This window comes from Eptesicus fuscus, chromosome 6, assembly GCF_027574615.1.
Source record: "Eptesicus fuscus isolate TK198812 chromosome 6, DD_ASM_mEF_20220401, whole genome shotgun sequence".
Taxonomy (NCBI): Eukaryota; Metazoa; Chordata; class Mammalia; order Chiroptera; family Vespertilionidae; genus Eptesicus; species Eptesicus fuscus.
The window spans coordinates 77,924,057-77,935,291 of NC_072478.1; positions in this window are offsets into that span (position 1 = coordinate 77,924,057).

Here is an 11,235-nt window from a genome sequence, read left to right on the forward strand (position 1 = left end):
GAGGACTGAAAGAAGAGTCCGTTTCCCAGTAGGGTTTTGGCCTTCTTAACATTTTGAACTGGTTCTTCGTTGGGGAAGGGGGAGGGCTGTCCTGTACCATTGTAAGATGTTTAGTATCCCTGGCCTCTACCCACTAGATATTAGTAGCATGCTCCTCCCCTAAGCTGTGACAACCGAAAATGTCTCAGACATTGCCAAATGTCTGGGGAAGGAGGGGCAAAATCATCCCTATTTGAGAACCCCTAGTTTGGGCCAGTAATGGTGTTGGGGCAGTGGTCTATATAGAACGGGGGATGTACTCTGAGGGCCACCTGCCCTGAAAGCTCAATTTCCAATGCTTGGTAGTTGAGGGAAGAGCCTTAAAACAAGGAAACTAGCTGCCCTCGCCTGATGAGTAGGAAAAGCTAAGAGGGTCACAAAGAAAAGGGGAGAGAGCAAAAGTGAATTTGAAACATACATTCTTAAGATTGTTCTATGAGGTGGGGGTTATTTATATATATACTAGAGGCCCGGTGCACGAAATTCGTGCATGGGTAGGGTCCCTAGGCCTGGCTGATCTGTGGGGTGACCGGCAGGGCAATCAGGAGGGTATGGGGAGCCCCGGGGGGGGGGGGGCGCTGGCACCCACCTTGGCTGGCCTGGGGCCTGTGGGCTGGGAGCAGCTCCTGTGTTGAGCATCTGCTCCCTGGTGGTCAGTGCACATCATAGCAACTGGTCATTCCACCAGTCATTCCACCATTCAGTTGATTTGCATATTAGGCTTTTATTATATAGGACTGGTAAAAGCCCAGCAACCCTTAAGGTAGAACGACCAGTCGCTATGACACGCACTGACCACCAGGGGGCAGACGCTCAACACAGGAGCTGCCCCTGATGGTCAGTGCGCTCCCACAGTGTGAGAGCGCTGCTCAGCTCAGCCGGAAGCCTGGCTCACAGCTGGCAAGCACAGCAGCGGTGGCGGTGGTGGGAGCCTCTCCTGGCTCCGCAGCAGTGCTAAGGAGCGGCCAGCCAAGCAAGGAGCGAGCAGGCAGGCAGTAAGGAGCAAGGGGTCCCAGATTGCGAGAGGGATGTCTGACTGGCGGTGTAGGCCCATGTGCTAGGATGTGGGCAGAATTAAAAAGTTGAAAATACAGATGGACATTAACCTGCCTCCCCGAAGCTTAGGAAAGGTTGAGTCATAGTCTTCTGGGGATGAAGAATATGAAGATGATAGGCAGCCTGAGCACTGGGGAAAAAATGTATTTTTAATAGCTGCGATGACCATCTAAGCTATTATGGCCCCATCTTTACTGATCTAAGCTCATACTTAAATGGAAATTTACTTGAAAAGCCCTTTCTTTGCATAATGGAAAAGCAGGCTTGTCCAATTCCATCTCCCCAAGGTAATAGCCCCAGGATGTAATGGGAGACCTCCCGACCAGCCCTGCTCATCTGGGGCTTGCAGCCTGGGTACTCCCCCTTCTCAGTGTCCTTCATCCCTATTACTCAATAAAGTCCCCCTAAGGATGCCTCACCTCCAAGGTCACTGTTGAGAACTGTTAGGAAGAAGGGGAATTGATCAGGCTGACATCATTGTGTTGCTCGGCCTCTTTATCTCAGGAAGATGTTCCAGAAGGGCTTCCACTGCAGGGGTAACAGGCTGAGCCTCATTGCAGCAGGCTTCCCATTGGGTAGGCAAAAATGGTGACTTCCCCCAGGATAGCCACAGGACCCCACACCAGGCTACCCATGGTTCCAAGCTGGGTGTGGCTCCATCCTTACCCAACCTGGCAACAACTGCTTTCCTGCACTGCTCTGGGCCCTACCAAAGGGGGGCGGGCGGGGGGCGGGGGGGAGTTAATATTTTTTAACTACTAAAGTGAATATTTACTTAGAATAATAAAAGAAGTCATAACAAATGACACATTTAAGAAAACTGACAAATAGGACAAGCATTACAAACTAGGGGAGGAGGACACCATATATTTTTATTAATTAACTTCCTGACGTATCTAAATAATATATTTTTCCCCTACGTTTTAGGCTACAAGCTTCTTCTTTTTTTTTAATTGAATCCTTTCACTTTACTAACCTTGACGCACAAGAGCTTCCTTTTGTTTTGTTTTGTTTTTTAATTGATTTTAGAGAAAGGAAGGGAGACAGACAGAGAGACAGAGACAGGAGAAACATCAATCGGCTGCCTCCTACTCAAGCCCCAATGCGGAATCAAACCCGCCACCTTTTGGCGTATGAGACAACGCTCCAACAAACAGCCACACCGGCCTTTTGCTTTTCTTGTACTTGAATTTTGGTTGAGGTACAAGATGCATACAATAAAATGCGAAAAGCACACTAATCTTAAGTGTACACTTCAATGATTTTGTTACATATGCACATACTCATATAACAACCACCCAGATCAAGACATACATATTTTTTATCTGCAGTTGGGAATACATGTATGCGAACAGGTGACCTAATTTTTTATTTCATGGTGGGTCGGTGCCCCTAAATCCTGTGTTCTACAAGGGTCAACTGTAGAACATTTCTGACAGGTGTTTACTCTTAACCCAATTTTATTACTAATAATACCATTTTTTAACATTAATTCAGGTCCAGGTATTAGGCTAAGTGTTTTATGTTCATGCTATCATTTGATCCTTTACAACAAATTACAATTATCAACTCAATTTTATAGAGAAAGAAACTGAAGCTTTGAGAATTTTAATGCCTTGCTAAAGGTCACCCAAAGAAACAGGTACAGCATGGCACTTGAACCAAGGTCTGCCAGACTTCAAGGCCCACGTGCCTACCTACTGCCATAGCAGGGGGCTCCTACTGGGACCACTTCAAAGTAACCTAGTGTTTCCCCATTTTTGTTTTAGTTTGCTTATGTTCTCCAGGAACCTCTGGGCTCCCCCTTTAAAACTGGGATGAAATGATCTCCATTCTCAATATAGCCCCTCCTGCAACCCCAGTGCCTGATTCCTGCCCCCTGAGGAAGACATCAGAGGACCCCACACCAGCCCACATTTCTGAAAGACACTGTGGCTACTCTGGTGGGCTTGTGAGTAGAGAAAACTGCAGAGTTCACACTCTTGCCCAGGAGTCATGAGAGTGGAAAGTTTAGACCTGCTCAGACCTGAGAATGTTCTTTATTTGGATTCAGAGTATAAAAGTCTTCATTTTGGAGTCAGACAGTCTTTGGTTCAAATCCTGCTTCAACCACTTCCTAGCCAAGTGACCATGAGCAATTTATCTCTTAGAATGAGAGTTCCCTCAGCTGGAATAGGAGGATATTAAGAAAAGCTTGCTCATAGGGGGTGTTTTTTGAAAAATATGTTTTTATTTCTTTCTTTCTTTTTCTTTTTCTTTCTTTTTTTTTTTTTTTGATTTTTTACAGAGGAAGGGAGAGGGATAGAGAGTTAGAAACATCGATGAGAGAGAAACATCAATCAGCTGCCTCCTGCACACCCCCTAATGGGGATGTGCCCACAACCAAGGTACATGTCCTTGACCAGAATCAAACCTGGGACCCTTCAGTCCACAGGCCAACGCTCTATCCACTGAGCCAAACCCATTAGGGCTGTTTTTATTTCTTTTAGAGAGAGAGACATTGATCAGTTGCCAACTGGAAACCTGGGTATGTGCCCTGACTGGGAATCCAACCGGCAACCTTTTGGTGCATGGAAGGATGCTCAACTAAGCCACACCAGGTAGTTGAGCTGTTTTTAGGATGAGATGAGATCGTGCTATGTACATAGTAGGTACACAAAGATGTTTGCTCTTCCAACAGGCACAGGGGCAGTGTCCTTGCACACTTGCCAGATGACCACTGGGTTCAGGTCAGGAAAGAATCAACCACAATCAATTTGGGGTTGGTGGCAAATAAAAATGAGGGAGGGGAAGGGAGTCGGGAAGATGAAAAATCTGGGCAGAGAGACTGAAGTATAAGCCAGGAGTCCATAGCTGGCACCTCAGTCTCCGGATTGAGTCTTTGCTGGGGCATCCTGTCTGGTGAGGATTTAGGCATCCCAGACAGCTCACAGCTTGCTTGCATCTGCCTACTTGGAGGCTCCACTAGTTATTGGAGGCTACTAAAATCCTCCTTTCTCCTCACCCCGCTACTCTGCCCTCCAAGCTGAAGCTGGTCCCAAGCTGACCCATCTGATAAACACATCTCCTCATTACTGACCTCATACTGAGGTGGCATGGCTCAGTCCATGCCAGGGGACACACAGAGACATGTACCCCATCCACAGCCCCTACCCCACCCCACCAGGCTTCAGCAAGAGAAACTGCATCTTCTCTCCTGCCTCTCTAACTTGAGGAGGATGACAAGAAGGCTAAACTCACTCCTGTCCAAACTGACCCAAGAAAAATCATTAGTGCCCATTTATTGAGCCACTCTGGGAGTGAGGGCGGAGATGTGCAGTGAGTAAATGCTAACTGCTATGCCTAGTTTTCTCAACAACCCTGGGAAAGCAGTGTTATTTCTTCCTTTTCATATGTGAGGAAACTGAGGCTCTGAGAAGTTGACAGCCATAGCACAACACCAGTGTGTGGCCAAGGCAGAATCCAAACCCAGGTTTACATCTAAAAACTTCGTTGTTTTAACTAGTACCTTTCCATTTAAATTAGCCTTTTTATAGTGAACTAGAGGCCTGGTGCACAAAATTTGTGCACTTATGGGGCCCTGCTCCCCAACCCTCCAATATTCATGTATTTTTGTATATGTGTGTATGTATGCACTGTTGGTTTTTTTGTTAATCCTCACCTAAGGACATTTTTCATTGATTTTTAGAGTAGAAAGGAAGGAGAGAGAGAGAGAAACATGGAGAAAGACATATCAATTGGTTGCCTTCTGCACATGCCCCAACCAGATCAGGCCGAAATAGCACTGCCAACAGGGCCGACGGCTGGCAGCCCACTGGGGCTCAGATGTTGAGCATATGGCAATTTTCTGTCCCGCCCCCAATTTTCTGCTTCCACATCTGGTAGAGGTCCCGCTTGTAGGAGCTGCTGATGTAGCGACCACTTTCTGTCTTGATCTTCTTCTTGTCCTCTTGTCCTGATTGTCCTACAAACCGCTTCTTCTTCCAGTCCCACTTGAGCTGCTGCCGGCCCCTGGTCAGGTTCTGGGCCTCGCCCCCCATCAGGTCCAGGACAGCACCAGCCACCTGCTGCTCAAAGGCACCTCTGGTCCCCACCAATGCTTAGGACCCATTCACTGTCGAAATCTTTGAGCTGATAGGGGACATAGAAATCCTGGTCTAGCTGCCGGGCCTCCTCCTTCCACCTCTTGGCTCCCCGTTCAGGTCCTGGCTATTGCCGTTTTCGGCCGACAACCTCTATGAGACACCCTCCATGCTCTCTCCCTCCTCCTCCTCCTCCTCCTCCTCCTCCTTCTTCTCTTCCCCAGGCTGCTCCGCCTGCCACACTGGCAGCTCGGGACTGGACCAGCCAGGCCCTCCTGCCGCTCCTGCCGGCCCTGCCGGAAGCTGGCGATGGCCTTGAAATCCTTCTGCCGCTTGGCCAACATCACCTGGCTGCTCAGGTCCTGGCTGGAGGCGTTGATCTCAAAGATGGTCGCCTGTGAGCGGTACTGCTTGATGCTGTCCCACCAGCCTCAGCTGCTGCAGCTCCTCCTCCTCAAAGCTCAAGCTGAAGAGGGGTTGTAGGCCCAGCCCCGCAAGGTCCAGCTCCTTGGCCTGCTTAATGGACTCTGGCAAGTACACCGGCTCCCCCTTTTTGGCCTTGGAGACGGAGCAGACACCCCTCCCCACTTTAGATGGCAGGGCAGCCAGGTGTCTGCTCTGTCTCCCCGCTTTCGATGGCAGGGGAGCCGGGTATCCGCGGCAGCCCCTTGAGAGGTGCGGGGGAGGGGGGGATAGGAGAGGGAGGGACTCGTGAGTCCCGCCCCCCGCGCCACCGCCCATCTGGCTGTTGAGAGGCGCCTCTCAATGACCGGATAGGCCACCTGAGTCCCGCCCCCAAGCCTCCCGCTGCCCAATCATGGGCGTAGCGGAGTGATGGTTATTTGCATATCACCCTGTTATTAGGTAGGATGCTAATGTTCCAAACTCACAAAGAAACCAAGGCTCACGGAAATTTAGCGATTTACCTGCAATCATGCAATTATTCCTTTCCTCATTAAGTCTGCTATTTCCCACATCCCTGTTGACTGCCCTCATAGAGACTGTCATTTGTTGCTTCAGGTTGGAGCTGATTGGCTAAGAGTCCAGCCTCCCTGTTTGCTCTCATGGTGCCTAGTGTGTGCCAGGCTATTGGCCTCCATGCATAGTCAGTGCTTGCTAACTGAAACTAATTCCAAAAGGCTGCCAGAGTCTCTCCGAAGCCCTTGCCTCTGAGGGTCCCTTTGGGCCCAGAGAAGTGTGATGACCTCAGATTGGGCCAAAGGCAATAACCAGGAGCTTCAGTCATCCAGCCCCAGGCAGCAGTCAGAGGACCCAGAGTAAGTCTGATTTAATCCCATAATGGAATGTGACTCAGATAAGGCTTTTATCAATCCTTCCTGGGCTGTGAGGGTGGGGGAGGGAGGAGGCTTCCCAGAGTCATAGAGGGATGCTTTGCACTGTCCTGGGGCTGCCCAAATGTCTCTAAAGGCCTGGCCCCACTGGAAGGCCTAGGGCAAGCATGTCAAACTAGAGGCTGACGGGCAGCATGTGGCCTGCCGGCTTCGAATTTAGCATGCTTGGCCTAGGGGAAAGTGGAGATATCAAGGGACACTCAGGGGTACTTGACTCAAATTTTCATGACCAAGCAAACAGGAGGGAAATCCATATGCTCAGGCACAGAGGACATAAAATTCTTAATAACACTTAAAATTATAACAAGAATAATAACTAGTATTTACTAGGCACTGTACTAAGCATTTAAATGCATTCTCATTAAGCCCTCACAAAATGTCTGTGCAGCAGGCACCATTATTATCCTTATTACAGAACTGGAAATCAGACTCAGGCAGATAGGAAGTTGCCTGCCCAAGGTCTCACAGTTGCTAAAAGGGAAGAGCTGGAATTTACACCTTAATCATCCTGATTCAATGCCCTCCGGCCTCTCCAGGGCAATGATTGCCCAGACACATTTACTCTTCCTCACACGCTCCTCGGCACCCCCTCACCCCCACACCCCCGCCCCGGAATCTTTGTTTGCCAACACCTCATTTGCTTTCCTTCTTCCTGGAATAATTCCAGGAAGCTTTCTGTAACCACAAACTGCAGCCTCCCCCATTACTCCGAAAGGAAAGAAATAAAGGATAAAGCAAGGTGAGCTGACCAATCAGGAGCAGAGGGGCTGTACAACCCCACCTCCCAAGCCCTGGGGGCAAGCCACACCAAAGGCAAAGTGAAGTCTGGCCTTCTGCCAACCACTTTCCCTCACCCCCACCCCCGCCCCAGCCCCAACCTTCCACCCTCACTTCTCATTTTTTCTAGATCAACTTTACTTTCCATGCCCTTACCCCATTAGTCTTGTTCATCCAAGAACACTAAGTACCCACTGTTAGCAATAGACTACGGATTTACCTCCCTCGCCAGAGAGGAACACATACAATGCAATATTAATAGTCATACCAGCTAACACTGAACATTACTATATGCCAGACACTTTTCTTTCATTCTGAACTGGAAAAGGCAAGCAGAACAAGCAGTAGCTTTTATGTCACTTACAATGAGACTAAGTCAGACAAGGGGAGGGATTCATAATAAGCAGCCCCAAGATGTACATGCCTCCATGGTGTGCAGATTATTTTGAGCTAAAGGTAATCAAGACTCTACTGGCTCAAGAGAAACTTTCCCTGCTTAACTGTCTAGAACAGTGATGGGCAACCTTTTGAGCTTGGTGTGTCAAACTTCACCAAAAAACTGAGCATAACTCGGGTAGTGTGTCACTTTGATTAAAAAACTAACTCCAAGACTCTGGTCGCAAATGTTTCATCCTCAGGAGCAGCAAATGTTTCATCCTCGGCATGCGGCCGCGTATCATCAGAAATGGCTACGCGTGTCAGTGCTGACACGCGTGTCATAGGTTCGCCATCACTGGTCTAGAAGAATTTAAATTTAGGAGCTTGGCGTGCGGTAAGAGTTTAAATCAGAAATAATTTTTTACCTATCTAGATGACAGGGCAAACTACTAATTACTGCACACATGTCCTCCCTGCACCCTACAATTACCTTGTGAAGCCCCTCATGCCTGGCTCAGAGAGGAAGGGGGGAAGAGAGAGAGAGAGAGAAAGAAACATCAATGTGAGAGAAAAACATTACCGTCAGCTGCCCCCTGTACATGCCCCAGGGATTAAACCCAAAACCCAGGTAGGTGCCCTGACCAGGAATTGAACCCATGGCCTTCTGTTGCACAGAACGATGTTCCAACCAACCAAGCCACACTGGCCATGGCAGAAGGTCTTATATACCCATGCTCCTTTCTGTCTCTGAACCTCTCCTCTATGTGGGGTCTCTGACTCTCTCAGGTATATATGGTTCCCATACATATGTGTGTATTAAATTTGGCTATTTTCTCTTGTTAATCTGTCTCATTTTTTATTATTAAAGCAGCAAGAAGAACCTTAAGGGTAGAGGAAAGTTTCTCCCTCCCCACCCCCACATACACACTCATAATATTCCACAAGCTTCTCCTATGTACTAGACCGAGACTCAGGAGACAGAGGAGCATGGGACCAAAGAATATAGACACTAGACTCAGGCCAACTCACATCGGGGGGTCAGCTCCATTACTGACTAGCTAGTTCTGAGTCTCAGGTTCTTCATCTATAAAATGTATATAATAATCATTTTTTAAAAATATATCTTGTGCGGGGCCAGCACAGTCAAGGGTTCAGTGAGCCTGTGGGGGGCGGGGACGGCGAAGGATTACAGAAAAGACAGACAAAGATAATGAGCTGGGGCTTGGTGGATCTCCTATGCCTGACTGAGGCCACAGAGAGAGATCCAGCCAGCAAGCTGAGGCTTTATTTTATAGTTAGAGAAAACAGGGTAGTGGTCAACACAGTTACAATGTTCTTGTGAGTTTCACTTGTTTTGTCAGCACTTGCTGCATCTCCCACAGCACATTAGCTACCCAGGAAGGATCTAGGGAACGTCATAATGTCAAGGTTAATTATGCTAAGAGGGTCGTGCCCTCTAAGCTGGGACTTGTTTGTGGCTTTGCCAACAGGTCAGTCCAAGGCTTAACCCTATAGCCGCTCTCTACAATATCTTTATTTATTTCAGAGAGGAAGGGAGAGGGAGAGATAGAAACATCAATGAATTTTTTTTAATGGCAATACTAGTTCTGGAGTCTGCATGATTCACCACAATTGCTTGGTCCCATTCCCAGTAGACTGAGTAGAGGAATCTGATTTGTCCAGCTTATATTGAGTATTCACTTCTGGTCCCCATGTGGCCAAGGGGACAGGACCACATGGTACACAGTCGGTTATCCAGGTCTAGCTTTTTGGCAGGGACTATGAGTAGGAACAATTCCTGGAGAAGTGGGGCATGGGATGACAAAGCAAAGCATATATATTCATCAGTTTTGCCCTGGCCAGGGAGCTCAGTTGGTTAGAGCGTCATCCTGATATACCAAGGTTCAATCCCCAGTCAGGGCATATACCAGAATCAACTAATGAACACATAAATAAGTGGAACAACAATTTGTTGTTTCTCTCTCTCCCTTCCTCTCACTCTCTCTCCAAAATCAATCAAGCAGCCCTAGCCAGTTTGCTCAGTGGATAGAGCGTCAGCCTGCAGACTGAAAGGTTTCAGGTTCTATTCCGGTCAAGGGCACATACCTTGGTTGCAGGCTCCGGCCCTGGTCAGGGGCATGTGGGAGACAACCAATCGATGTGTCTCTCTCACATCAGTGTTTCTCCCCCTCCCTTCCACTGTCTCTTAAAAAATCAATGGGAAAAAATATATTTGGGTGAGGATTAAAAAAATAATAATAAAGTAAAATCAATCAAGCAATAAAAAGAATAAAAACAGTTCTGGAGACTATAATTGACCAAACTGCCTATTTTGTTCCAAAACATTAGCTGACAGATAAATTTGTGAACAGTTTTAATAATGGCTACCATTTCTTCAGCTCTCGCCCTCGTATTTAATTTAATCTTCACAAAACCCTTCCTGATAGGCATTTCTCTGTCTTACAGATGAAGAACCTGGGGCTCAGGAAGGTTACATGAGAAGCAGGCAAGTCACAATGAGCTAGGATTGAAGCGTGTGTCTAGTTCAGTGATCGCCAACCTTTCAGACCTCATGGGCCACCAGTGGTCCACGGACCACCGGTTGGCGACTGCTGGTCTAGTTGACTTCAAGTCCTATGCTCTTAACTTCTAGGTGTAGGAGGCTTATGCTACTGTGGTGAAAAGCAGGTTTCAGCTGCTGCTCTCTAGCTTAAAACCATAACAACAATTATATTCATAAGGTCTACAAACTTCCTCAAATTGCCTTTACTTCTATGACTCATATGTGCCCCCAGCCACCTGTGCAGTAGTCAGGATAGGATCAAATGAAGTGTCTTGTCCACAGGTGGGACTCCCAGCCCCAGGCTCTAAGCCAGCAATCGCCAACCTTTCAGGCCTCACGGACCACCAGTGGTCCACGGACCACCGATTGGCAACTGCTGCTCTAAGCTGTAGTGCCTGAAGACCTGATCTGCAATCTGCAAATTATTCAGTCATCATGGGGAGCTTCTGGTCTCCCGGTTCTCTGGAATCATAGGAGATTATATAGGCTAAGAAGTTCCTCTCCCCAACTCCCACTCCCACCCTAAAGCACCCACCCCCAGTAAACTCTGGCCTCTACGTAATAATAGATGGTTCCCACCCCAACCCCCTTTCCCATCAAGTTCAGAAAGAAAAACACAAAAGGATTTCTGGTTCAGGGAGAAAACTACCTCCTTTACACTTGGCTTCTTTTCCATTAAGATTGAAGGTTGCAAATCAATCAGGAGAAAATTGCCCTTGGGACTGTTGAGCAGACATCTTCGCTCAAATCAGACCTCTTATGCGTGTGTCAAAAGCACCTCACACTCTCATTCATTGCCAGCCAAGTCTCTGGGGCAGTGCAATTGATTTAGGAGCATTCACTGCACACATCTTCTGTATATTGTAACTGCCAGGCAAGCCATCTGATTACTACTCACTGGCTCACTGGTTCTATGGGCAAGGTGAATCTACAAGGAGATGAGGAGAATGCTAGGGAATGACAAGCAGAGCTGCCGTCCCCCACATTC